The sequence below is a fragment of the Neofelis nebulosa genome, chromosome 13, assembly GCF_028018385.1.
Source record: "Neofelis nebulosa isolate mNeoNeb1 chromosome 13, mNeoNeb1.pri, whole genome shotgun sequence".
NCBI classification, from domain to species: domain Eukaryota; kingdom Metazoa; phylum Chordata; class Mammalia; order Carnivora; family Felidae; genus Neofelis; species Neofelis nebulosa.
This window is the reverse complement of record NC_080794.1, coordinates 34,938,480-34,952,085: the sequence shown is the minus strand read 5'-3', so window position 1 is coordinate 34,952,085 and position 13,606 is coordinate 34,938,480. Positions and strand designations below refer to the sequence as shown.

The window sequence follows — 13,606 nt, the reverse complement described above, 5'->3', positions numbered from 1 at the left end:
GAGTTCCAACCCCGCGTCGGGCTCTGCGCTGACAGCTCGGAGCCTGGAGCCTGCTTCAGATTCTGTCTCCCTCTCTCTCTGTTCCTCCCTCACTTGCACTCTGTCTCTCTCTGTCTCTCTCTCAAAAGTAAATAAAGATTTAAAAATTTTTAAAATTAAAAATTAAAAAACAAAGAGATCTGAAAGTAGGGTCTTGCTTTAGGGCGGAAATCCAATAGAAATGGACATTAGCCAAGGCAACTCCAAAGCCCAAATTTCAGAAGTGCAATATTCACCACAGTCTCATTCTTTTCCCCTAATTTAAACAGGGTAGGGTGTAGCTCTGGGTAAAAAATCACTTCTCTAATTATAAAAGCAATGCACACTCACCATACCAAGAAAGTCACAAAATACAGGCAAGTAGTTTAAAAATTAAAATCACCTTTACTCCTATAGAAATAAGTTCTTTTTAAAAATATTTGTTTTTATTTATTTATTTTTTAAGTTTATGTTGAGAGAGAATGCACACACAAACGGGGGAGGGGCAGAGAGAGAGAGAGACAGAATCCCAAGCAGGCTCTGTGCGGTCAGCACAGAGCCCAACATTGGACTCCATCCCATGAACCATGAGATCATGACCTGAGCCAAAACCAAGAGTCAGACTCTTAACTGACAGAGCCACCCAAGTGCCCCAGAAATGAATTCTGTTAAGATTCTGGCCCACATCCTTCCTTATATTTTTGTCCAGATAACCGCAGGCCAGAAACAACATAAAAATGGAATCATGCTCTTATACTCTTTTTAAATCTTCTTTTTTCCATGGAAGAAAATATTATGAAACCTTTCATGTCAATTAATAAAGACCGCATTACTTTTTTATTGGTTACACTGGGTAGAGATCTTATAGTTCATATTCAGAAAGGCTTACTCAGGAATGATATAGTAATAATTCAGTAAGTGTCAGATAACCTCAGTCAAAATTCATAACAATTTTATTAAGTCTCTACCATACCCCGAACAGCTTAGAAATATTATGTGATTTGCCTAACAATTAGTGTGCTGCAGCAAATCCAAAAAGTTCCCTACTATTTGGGGCCTTTTTAGTTCTAAGAGGGTGAGCCAAGAGTCCAGACTTCTAACCATTGGCGTAACACTGGGCCTCCAGCCACTGAATCCCGATGGCTCACGGTTGGTGAATTGTGCCCGAGTTGGTCTCGGTGGGACAACTGGTACCCCCGACATCCCAAACCTTCCCTGGCCCAGGTCAGAGGCATAAACAAAATGTGTCGAGTTTCTTTGTTATTTGTTTAAATAAACAAAGTTACACTTAAAGCTCCTACTTAATTCCTTCATCCCGCATGTTTCTGGGGCAGAAGGCACACAGAACTTGGCTATGATATGTTCTTCCAAGAGCCTGGAAATATCCGTACTTGTCTTATATTTACTCGATAATTACCCGCCTCTCCCATTACAGGATAAGCCCCCAGGGTGCACACACTTTGTGTGTCCCTCAGTGCTCAGCACATAGTAAGTGTGGGACACGGCGTTGAGGTCAGGCTGTTTGGTTTGAAGCCCCACTCAGCCATGTAATAGCTTTGACTCTGGAAAAGTTACTCAACCTAACTGACCCTCAGTTTTCTCAACTGTAAAATGGTGACATTAACAGACATTAATATAGCTGCATAGGAACGTGAGGTATGCGTATGTGAACAGAGCACTTAGGATAGTGTTTTGCATCTAACAAGTATTCAATATATACCTGTTAACTATTATTGTTGTTGATTGATTAGCAATGTTTTTGAAATTCAAAACAGTTGTGAAAGCAAAAACGGCTTTTACTAGGGGCCATAAATGGCTTATAATTTGTGAGAAGGGAGATGATTCATTTTCAGAAATACCAAATAAGAGCTGTGCTGTCTAGTTAACAATAGGTTTACAACTCATTGGAAATATGTATGAACTCTCCCCGTGCCCCCCCCCCACACACACACACAATGGAGTCCCAAACCCTCAGACCCTTCCTTTCCTTGTTGTTCTTCCCCTCTCCATTTCACAGGCTTATTTTCACGGGCTTTGCAATGAGCAGGGGCCAAAGCGCAAAGGGAGGAGGGGCTGAAAGTCTCTGCATCACCTCAGGGAACGTCTGATTGTTCCAGACTACTTTGTGTCTTACAGGGGCATAAACGATGTCCAGGCAAGGCTGTAACCTCTGTAGTGCTCGGCCAATGAGGAACCAGGGGAGGGACTTGCATGCTAGGAGATAAGTTGTCTGCTGTAACTGCCCTGAGTATGCCTGTCCTCAGACACCAGTTCTTGCAAGAAGTTTGATTAAAGCCTCGCTTCTCTGTGCTCCGAGTCTCTATGTCCCTCCTTTGATTGGGTTGATGGGCTTATTTCTAACATAATTGAGACACAGCCTGTCTCAATTATGGGGGCGGGGGGAGGGGGTTGGTTTAAAGCAGTGAGTCCAGAGGTGACTGGGTGACTCAGTCGGTTAAACATCCAACTCTTGATTTAGGCTAAGGTCATGATCTCATGGTTTGTGAGATTGAGCCCTAAATCAGGCTTTGTACTGACAGCACAGAGCCTGCTTGGGATTCTCTCTCTCTCTCTGCCCTTCCCCTGCTCATGTGAACTCTCTCTCTCAATATAAATACATAAACTGTAAAGCAGTGAGTCCATACGGAGAGCATAAGACAATTTGTTGGGGTGACAGAGGACAACAGAACTTTTATTTATGACTTTTTAAATTTCACCGTATGATTTTTTTAGGCTATTCTTTGTATTGTACATATTATTTCAGGACATGATTTTTTTTTAATTGAGATAAAATTCATATGTCAAAATATTCACCCCCTTAAAATATATATATAATTCAGTGGGTTTTAGTATATTCATAAGGTCGTGCAATCACCACTATCTAATTCCAGAACATTTCCATCACCCCAAAAAGAAACCTTGCATCCATCAGCAGTCACTTCTCACTCTATCCACCCTCCCACCCCTCCCTCCCAACAACAGCTCATCTACTTTCTTTCTCTATGGATTTGCCTGTTCTGGATATTTCACATACATGGAATCATAAATGCATAAATCCCCAAATAACTAAAATACATGTATTGGGGAATGTGTCTGCAAAAATATTTTACGGAGAGAGCACATGACCAAGAAGATGTGGAGAGCCCTGGCTGAGAGTGTCAAACCTTCTTGGTCTTGTCCCCAGCTCCTTTATGAATTTCCAACACAGACACTGACAGGAGGTCACAGCCTCCATCAACCTCTGCCAATTACAACCCAATGGCTGACACAGGCCAAAGCAGAAGGCAATGTAAAGATAATATACATTTTGCTTTATAATGTATGATTTAACTTTGTTTCTACAAAAAGATGTTCCCCTAATTATGCTAGATAAGCTAATAGTTAAAGCAGCAGTGTGGCCTGGGACCCAAGTTCGAATCCTTACTCTGCCACTTAACTGAAGCAAGAGTGTCTGTAAAATGAGGGAGATAATAGGTGAGAATAAAGAACCCTTCTCCCTTCTGCATTAGAATTTGGCCTTGGGTTAACATTCTAGTTCCATTCCCCCCAGTTAATCCCCCCTGGTAATGTCCATCCCCCGTGGTAATGTCACCAGCTAGACCCCACGACCTGACCTTTATTACTCAGCTGCTTGCACTCACCAACCTTTGTCCTACAGGTTTTCTTAAAGCTCTTCCTGGCTTATCTTTTAACTCAGGCAAGAGACTTGCAGCCATAGCATCACCGCTAGAAATGAAATTACCCCCCAAGCAATAAAGGCTGCCCTGAGGGAGAGCTTACGCCAGTTTGGACTCCCACCTGCGACAGATGGACCATGCTGCAACCCGTGCAGTGACCAAAAGTCAACTTTACCTCATTATGATACTAAAATCTCCGGCCGCGGGGGAGCACGAGCCTCATTTACAGAACATACAGTGTATGTGTAGGCGTGTTTCCTTAAGGCACATGTGTGACCTTATGCCCGCCCGCCTCTACATCCGACGACAAGGCTCCCCTTTCTAAATATTCATCCTCACCCTAAATTAAAACAACAACATCCACCCTTGTTTGGAGAGTCACAGCCTTGGAAGTTATCCTCCGTGGTTTCTTTATTTGCTGCAAATAAAGTTTCTTTTGGGTGACAACTGTCCCTGTAGCTTCTATCTGTGACTCACCAAGGGGCAAACTCATGCTAGTTCCGTTACAACAAGGATAGAATGTCACATATGTTTCTCAGTAACATTTCTTTTCCTCCCCTTTTTTTTTTTTTAAAGTTTATTTATTTATTCTAAGAGAGAGAACAGGGGAGCAGCAGAGAGAGAATCCCAAACAGGCTCCGCACAGAGCCTGATGCGGGCGCTCAAACTAACAAACCATGAGATCATGACCTGAGCCAAAACCAAGAGCTGGGTGCTCAACCGACTGAGCCACCCAGGCGCCCCCTCCAAGTAACATTTGTGATAAGGATGATCCCTTGTTGCTAGGTTGCTCCTGGGTTGGAAGAACTGTAAATACTAGATGGGATCCCATAGCGCAGGCTTCCCTGAGTGAGATGACTCTTGTTCTGTCCCATACAGAGACTCTGGAAAATGTCCCTATGGGGTTGTAACAAGAGAATTTGGCTGCTGCCAGGCAGGAGGCTTTTTTTTTTTTTTTAAGCCAGGAGGAGTCCTGCACTTGCCCAGTGGGATCTCGTCTTCTCCCATCTGTGGACCGCTGCACACCATCCCTCAGAAAAGAAAAGGTTGGCACTGCCCTGACAGCAGCCTGTGGTTCCTGTCTTACGGCCCGACAGGCAGAATGGGGCCAGGTGTGGCCTGTGGCAGTCTTTGAATCTGGAGGTTTAGGAGAGTCTAGAACACTTCCGATGAGCGTTACAGATTAAGTCATGCAGAGAGCCTGGCATACGGTAAGTAGTTAAGAGATAACTGTGAGTACTAAATATGTGATTATTGTTCTTATTGATGTATCGTTTTATCTACATTCACCAACTCATAGTGGGCAAGAGATGATTCTAACCCTGAGAAGCCCGTGGCGGGGGGAGGTATCAGACTGCCAGATGTAGCCCCATGACGAAACATGAGAAAACACCTTTCTGTAACTCGAAAAGGAGAAAGTATACAAATGTCCATATGGTGAGGGAGCATCAGGCAAGTTGAGGGCTAAGCACAAGTAGCACCCCACCCCCACCCCAGGTGGGACGTGTGATATTCCTCGGGCATGTCAAACTCCCAAGAACAAAGGAAAGGACAGAAAACAAATGGTTAAACTGGGAAGTGTCTCCATCAGTTTACAAGTATCTTAGAACGACTACCAAAAAAGGGCAATCTTATCAATAGCCTAAAGTCCAGGAACTCCCCACTGTCTTAACAATGCTTTGCTAGAGGGAAAAACAACCTTAGCCTGACAACAGCCAGGCCTCCAGTAATCTGTGAGAAACTTCCTCTTGACTTTACCTCCCCCAACTCCGTAGTATATAACCAGCCCCTCTTCGCAACCCCAGTGCAGCTCTTCCTGCCCAAGGGTCCCATCCCCGTGCTTTAATATAAAATCACATTTTTGCACCAAAGACGTCTCAAGAATTCTTTCTTGGCCTTCAGCTCCAGATCTCACCATCACTCTGAAACAGGGGGAAGAGTGGGGAACTCTATTTTGAACTACGTGTATTTGGGAATCCAAGAAGACTTCTCAGAGTAAGAAACCAGCCTTTGGCCCATGGCACAGGATCGTGGGTTGGATGATTGGAAGGTAAGACTGGAGCTTACCTTCTTCCCCTGCTCACTGTACACATGGTAGATGGCTGCAACCATGGGCATGCCTCTCTCTATCCATGCCCCTGGGTAGTTCTCATCCACAAACACCTGACCTTGAGCCAATGACTTGCTTTGACCTACTGGACAATGTGTCACAAGAAACAAAAATTGAAAAATGCTTACACATGAGGGGCTTACGCTCTCTTGTTGCTCTCGGGACCCCTGCCACTGCTGCCATGGGAAGAAGCCCCAGCTAACCCTACTGGGTGATGGGAGGCACCGGGAGGTAGAAACTGCCATCCCAGCTGAGTATCTTAGGCCAGCCAGCCCCCAGCCAACCAGGAAGCCCACTAAGATGCAGGAGTGAGCCCATACCAGGCCAGCCACACCTAGCTCAGATCTGCAGAGCCACAGGAATACTGTGATTTATTATAAGAAATAGATACTTGGTCTTTGTCCCTATCTTTTGTCCTCAAATAGCTCCAGTTCTGAAATAGGTCCAGTGATAAAGGTGAAAGGAGTGTCTTGTTATTCCTAACAAGCCACTTTCAATAACAATGAATTTATGTTAATGAGGATGGGGCTGGTTGCCTGGGGAACCAACCCTGTGACTCCATTGGAAACTGCAGCCCACCTTTCTCCAAGGAAGGGGCAGGGTCTGGGAGGATAAATCCACTTTTTGCCTTACAGGGGCATAGGCGACATCCGGGTCAGGCTGTAACCTCTGTAGTACTCGGCCAATGAGGAACCAGGGGACGGACTTGCATGCTAGGAGATAAGTTGTCTGCTGTAACTGCCCCGAGTGTGCCTGCCCATCAGACACCTGCTTTTGCAAGAACATTGATTAAAGTCTTGCTTCACCGGGCTCTGGGTCTCCGAATTCCTCCTCTGGTTGGGTCAATGGGCTTATTTCTAACAACTGAGGCCAACACCCGGGAGACGATGGACTAATGTCTCAAAGACCACCTAGAAAGTACTGAAAATACTTCTAGGTTTATCTAAGGAAAATGTGGGACAAAGGTCAGTAGGTACATGTAGGTTGGCAGTAAAGGTCATGTCGATCATTGCTTTGGGGTCAACCACACAGAGTCCTACTGGCTCAGGGCAGCATGAGGGGGTCATTTTAGCTCCAATCACTTGGGATGCTTTGCCCCCAGGGTCTTCTGCCTGAGTTAAGAGATAAGCTTGAAAGAAGAATTTAAGCATTAGAAAGTACAGACTAAGGTCAAAATGGAGGTGTTGACATCCTCTTTTATCTCCAGGTAGATGGTGTCAGGATTGAGTTAAACCATAGGACGGTCTATAATTCTGGTGTTGCAGACTTGTTGAGATTGGGAAGAAACCCCACACATTGGTAACCAGAATGGTTCAGTGTGAGTAGTGAGGAGACTCACAAATGGAGTGTTTTCCTCCTTTACAACCACCCAGCTGAACTCAACCCAAATTGCTGAAACAGAATCGTGAGCCTATTCTTTTAAGCCACTGAGTCTGGTGGTGGTTTTTTATGTGGCACCGGACAACTGAGCCCCAGGGAGTTGGTCCCTGCCCTTCGGAAGCACTGGAAGAGCCCTGAACTAGGAGTGAGGGAGGGAGGTGTCTCTGGCCCAGGGTCCACCACCTGTTCCCTCAGTGGGTCTTCAGGGAAGATGCTTAACCTTTCCAAGCCTCAGTATGTCACCGGAAAACTGCTCTCCTGTCTCATTCGCTGGGTCGTTGTGAGGATCACATATAGCTATGCGGGGGCGCCTGGGTGGCTTAGTTGGTTAAGGTCCAACTTCGGCTCAGGGCATGATTTGACGGTTCATGGATTCAAACCCTGCATCAGGCTCTTTGCTGTCCACACAGAGCCCACTTGGATCTTCTGTCTCCCTCTCTCTCTGCCACTCCCCTGCTTACCCTCTTTCCTCCCCCCCACCCCCCATCTTAAAAAATAAAAAATTAAATAAATAATAAACACATATAGCTACACAGATCCCTCAAGGGAGCTATTAGCATGGCCTGAGTGGAAGCTGGAAAAAACTTTGTCACCCAGTAACTATTAATAATGCCACAAGAAGAAAGCGTGGCATCACAGAGTACTAACTGCATCACACTTCTTGCCCATTTTCCCATTTGATCCTGGCACACCATTACAAGGGGGATAAGATCCTAATTTAGGGATGAGGATGCTGACAGAGAGGTGCTGTCATTTTCTCAAAATTGCACAGCAGAGCCTGGGGAGACAAGCATGGACACAGACCCTCCAGACTCCAGAGCCCTCTTCCCACCCCACACGCTGCCTCTCCTCCCTCCCCACACACCCTCGGCCTCCTGAATGCTGGAGTGGAGTGAATCCTAGGCTTCCCAGCCCCGGGACCTGTGCAAGGAGAGCCTGCCGGAGCCAGGAGCAGAGCTGCCCACGAGCAAAGAGGTTCTTCAGGGGCGCCTGGGTGGCACAGTCGGTTAAGCGTCCGACTTCAGCCAGGTCACGATCTCACGGTCCGTGAGTTCGAGCCCCGCATCAGGCTCTGGGCTGATGGCTCAGAGCCTGGAGCCTGCTTCCGATTCTGTGTCTCCCTCTCTCTCTGCCCCTCCCCCGTTCATGCTCTGTCTCTCTCTGTCCCAAAAATAAATTAAAAACGTTGAAAAAAAAATTAAAAAAAAAAAAAGAGGTTCTTCAACAAATTCCACATGCACTCTTGCCTTCCTTTCTGATACCCAGGCAACTTCCCAAATCTAGTTCAAACACTGCTCTGGGTCACCAAAGCAACCTTACTGAGAATGAAGGCTACCTCTTCCCTATTAACATTTATTTCTTAAGTTCCCATGGGTCTGTCGAAAGACAGAGAGGATTATGCTATCATCCTCTTCTTCCATGGCTTCCTATCTGCTGTTACCCAGGAGATGGGAGCAGAAAGGAAAAAGGAGCCCTCGTGACTGGCCCAGGGCACTCAGTTTGAAGGCCATTCAAAGCAGCCTTGCTTTTTGTCAAGAGTCTGCATGGTCTAGAGTTCGTGTAGAAACGCATGGCATTTCCAGTGGCCCGCCATGGTTCCATGGGAGCCGGCCTTCCCCTATCACCCCATTACCCTGGGACTCCATCAGTCTTCTCCGAGACTTGCACAGATTTCTCTAGAACTCCCTTCTCAGATTCTAAAGCATCTGTGCAAATGAAGTGTTGCGTTTCCCAAACAGCAGGCCTAGGCACCTTCATAACACACTTTCAAAACAGTTGCTTCATTTGTTGTATCATTTACCTGAATTTAGGAGTCTTGATATCCCAGCCTTTTAATAACAGAAAACTCCACGATTCATTTGTGTCTCCTAATGGCAGGATTCCTTCTTCGTTTCCAGCTGTGGTTAGCCTTGTTTCTTTATATCATTTTAGCCTTGTCTTTAGACACCATGAACCCCCGAATCGATTGACTTCCCATCTTTCTCATAAGCGACCCACGTAGAGGTAATCATAGCTAGCATTTGTGGAGTGTATTATTTGTCAGGCGCTGCTACAAATAACTCAAGGCATTAAATTGCAAGAACCTCTCATAAGTAATATTATTCTATGTTATACATTTTATTTTATTTTTTTAATTTTAGAGAGAAAGAGAGACCACACTTGTGCACAAGTGCAAGAGGGGCAGAGGCAGAGAGAGAGAGAGAGAGAGAGAGAGAGAGAGAGAGACAGAGAGTGAATCCCAAGTAGGCTCCATGCTCAGTGAGGAGCCCAACCCAGGGCTCGATCCCAGGACCCCAGGATCATAAGGTGAGCCGAAATCTAGACTCAGGCACTCAACCAGCTGAGCCACCCAGGTGCCCCTATCTTATTTTATAGATGAGGACACTGAGGCTCATCAAGGTTGAGGAACTTCCCAACCTCATATAGTGGGTCAGTAGCAAAGTTAAGCTTGGAGATCAGGCTGGCTGCAGCTCTCGGCTATTCTATTACAGCCTCCCTTAAGTATGTGGCATCAGTTTAGACACAGAGGTCAACAGAGAGGAGCAAGTGAGACTCAGGGGAGAGCGGCCCTTTACAGCTTACCAAGCCATGAGCAATAAAAGCATTTGCCTTAAAAACAAAACAAAACAAAACAAAAACACTGTAGATGACATTAGCCCCAGTACATCAAACAAAAAGACCTAACAGTAGTAAGTTTTGGTCCAGTTACAAATCACGGTGTAACCTTGGGAAAGTGTTTGTCCCTCTCTGGGCCTGTGTAAACTTGGGAAAGTGTTTGTCTCTCTCTGGGCCTCAGCAGTAGAATAAGTGGGTCTCAACTCCAGGATCTACCCTTTGAGATCATGAGACTGGAGTATTCTTTTATTCGTCTTACTTACAGAGAAGGACAGGAAGGGAGGTCCTGCAAAGGGCCAGTGAGGGTCTAGCTCAGGGTGGAGTGAGAGCACACAGCATGGCCGCCCGCTCACTTGCCTTGAGATGGCTTGAGACACCTCTGCTGCCTCTTCACGCGGTCTCACTCTCATTTTCCAAAAGGACAACATATGCTGCTTGGCAAACCCAACTGTAGATTCTTGGCACAAAGCAGTTGTGGGTGTGTGCTTAGCTCTTTTCTTCCTCGGGAACAATGCTGTGGGCAACAGCTCTTTAGTTGGTTAGTTGGAGTCCTGAGAACAGAAAGGGACAAAAGATGCATTTGTCATAATATCAAGAGCCACCAAAGGACTGGAAGGGGTAGAGCGTGGCCTTGTATCCAATGAAGAGGGTGCTCCAGTGGTCTTGTGGGCAGGGGTTGGGGCATTTGGTGCCCTAGACATTCAGAGGATGCTTTCTGGTTATGAAGTTCATTATCCCGCTCATAGGCACCTCGCAAAAACCTTGGGTGAGGCAGACAGGAATGGGGACAACAGTGAAGAGGACGGTGGTGATGGTGATGAAAGGGCAGCCCGGGTGCACTGAGCCCTCCCATGTGCCAGGCATTGTGCTAAAGATTTCCCATGCATTGACTCTGGAAGCTTCCCCAAAATGCCAGGAAGCAGAAACCATTTCTTATGCCCAGAGAAGCCGAAGCTTACCAAAGCTAAGTCAGGTGCTCAAAGAAATGCAGCGGTATGTACATGAAAATGTAGCAGAACTGGGTTTTTAACTCAGATCTCTCCCACCCTGGGGCTCTAACCCTTTATTTTATGGGTGCAATAGCTGAGGCTTAGAGCTAGCAAGTAGCTCAGAGCTAGAAAAATCAACTCAACTTTTAAAATCTGAGGAGAGGGGCGCCTGGGTGGCTCAGTTGGTTAAGCATCCAACTTCAGCTCAGGCCATGATCTCATGGTTCGTGAGTTCAAGCCCCACATCGGCTTTTCTGCTGTCAGCACAGAGCCTGCTTCCGATCCTCTGTCTCCCTCTCTCTCTGCCCCTCCTCCGCTCGTGCTTTCAATCTCTCTCAAAAATAAACACTTAAAAGAGTTGTTAAGTGTCAGCTTTTTTTTTTTAATGTTTATTTATTCTTGAGAAAGAGAGAGAGCATGAGCAGGGGAGGGGCAGAGAGAGAGAGGGAGACAGAGAATCCTAAGCAGTCTCCACACTGTCAGCACAGAGCCCAGTCTGGGGCTTGAACTCATGAACCACGAGATCACAACCTGAGCCGAAATCAAGAGCCACCCAGGTGCCCCTAATTTTTTTAATCTTTTTTTTTTTTAATTTTTTAAAGTTAATTTATTTTTGAGAGAGACAGAGACAGAGACAGAGAGCAAGGAAGGGAGAGAGAAAGAGGGAGACACAGAATCTGAAGCAGGCTCCAGGCTCTGAGCTGTCAACACAGAGCCCAATGCAAGGCTCAAACTCACAAACCATGAGATCATGACCTGAGCCGAAGTCAGATGGTCAATCGACTGAGCCACCCAGGTGCCCCCTTTTTTTTTAATCTTTATTTTTGAGACAGAGACAGAGACAGAATATGAGTGGGGGTGGGGCAGAGAGAGAGAAGGAGACACAGAAACCAAAGCAGGCTCCAGGCTCTGAGCTGTCAGCACAGAGCCTGACGCAAGGCTCAAACCCATGGACCACGAGATCATGACTTGATCTGAAGTAGGACACTGAACCAACTGAGTCACCCAGGCGCCCCATAAAATAAATAAACATTTTTAAAAATTTGATTAAAAATAAAATCTGCAGAGAGGTGAAATACTCAGATTGGTGGGGAAAACAGAGAAGACAAATATCTGACTGGTGCCAGACAGAGCTGGGGCAGACCTGAGCCAAAAATCCTCATGAATGTCACCTCCTTCCTTCCTCTTCCCTTCAGGAGGCACTTTTTTGGGAACAAAATCCCGTGTTCTTTCATTCTTTTCCATAATCCTGGGGATGACCCACCACTCTTCCCCCATCCAGCTGCCTTACCTCTTTTCTACCTTTTTTTTAAAGATTTAACTTTTTTTTAATATGTTTTTTATTTTTTTGAGAGACAGACAGACAAAACATGAGCGGGGGTGGGGGGGGAGAGAAAGAGGGAGACACAGAATCCATCTGAAGCAGGCTCCGGGTTCTAAGCTGTCAGCATAGAGCCCGACATGGGGCTCGAACTCACCAACCATGAGATCATGACCTGAGCTGAAGTCGGACGCTTAAGTGACTGAGCCACCCAGGTGCCCCTCTTTCCTACTTTTCTTCAATCCTACCTTCATAGAGCTTTGTTTATAGTCTCTTGGGGAAAGAGATGTTAATTAAGAAATCACATGAATTATCATTACAAATTGTGACTTGTGTCTGGTTACTATCATGGGGAAGTATAGTGAGCCACAACATCTAATCCTAAGAACTCATGGAAGGCTTCCCAGAGGAAGTGACTTTGGGTCTGGGACATGCTGGTCTGGGTCAGAGTTTTCTGTCCAGCCAGTGGGGCAGGGACAAGTGATCCTTAATGAAAGAGGAGGAGAATGTGGTGGAGGAGGAAGATGTGCCCTGAAATTTATTAACTCAGCCCTTGCAGATTTGGGACTTACTGAGAGTAGGCTGGCTGAGGTCTCTACCCTCCAGGGCAGTGGTTCTCCAAGTGTGGTCCCTGCACAAGTGGCAACAGCTAACAATGTACATCCTGAGGCCCTGCCACAGACCTATCAAATTGAAAACTTTGGGGAAGAAGCCAACAATCTGTGTTTAATAAGCTCTCTTGACCATTCCACAACCTGCTCAAGTTGAGAGCCACGTTCTCGATGTCTACAGTCAAGTGCATTCATTCACTCAAAGTATAATAGACCCTGCTTCTCTTCCACTCTCTAGGCTCTCCACATGCTCTTCCTGAAATTGGAATTCATAGATGATATTTTGAGAGAATGCCTGATAGGAGTTTATAGCTGCAGAGAGAAATGTGACCAGTTGTTTGATGGGGTTGCAAGTGGGGATAAAATACAAGGATTTTAGCAATTCAGAGGTTAATTTCCCAGGGGATAAGACTCCAAGGGGTGAAAGCATATTCTATGAGCTGGAAAGAACCTAGTACATCATGTTCCCCACCCCCATGCAAAAGAAGATCTCACCCTTTATTATTGTTTTTTATTATGTTTAAATGGTTTTTTTAAGTTTATTTTGAGAGGGAAAGAGACAGAGTGAGTGGGGAGGGGCAGGGAGAGAGAGAGAGAATCCCAAGCAGTTTCCCTGCTGCCAGCGCAGTACCCAATGTGAGGCTTGAACTCCCAAAACTGTGAGATCATGACCTGAGCCGAAACCAAGAGTTGGATGTTTAGCCAACTGAGCCACCCAGGCGTCCCAGTACCTCACCCTTTAAAGCAGCCTTTTCCATGGTTGGCTGGTGGTGTCTGAGATGAAACCTGCCTCCCCCTGACTTCCTTCTACCGGCCTTAGTTCTCTAGACTCTTACAGAAAATCTTTTCCTCCTTCCCCACAACCTTCCAAGGGTGACAGTCAT

At 46.0% G+C, this 13,606-nt stretch overlaps 1 protein-coding gene across 1 annotated transcript in view; it reads right to left on the bottom strand.

The window, feature by feature from the left end:
• The window catches only part of HK1 (hexokinase 1), a 125,320-nt gene that overhangs the window by 89,089 nt on the left and 22,625 nt on the right, over positions 1 to 13,606 (bottom strand). The window contains exon 2 of the mRNA XM_058696549.1: positions 10,159 to 10,352. The gene's annotated coding sequence lies outside the window, so the exon portion shown is untranslated. The remainder of the gene's footprint in view (positions 1 to 10,158; positions 10,353 to 13,606) is intronic.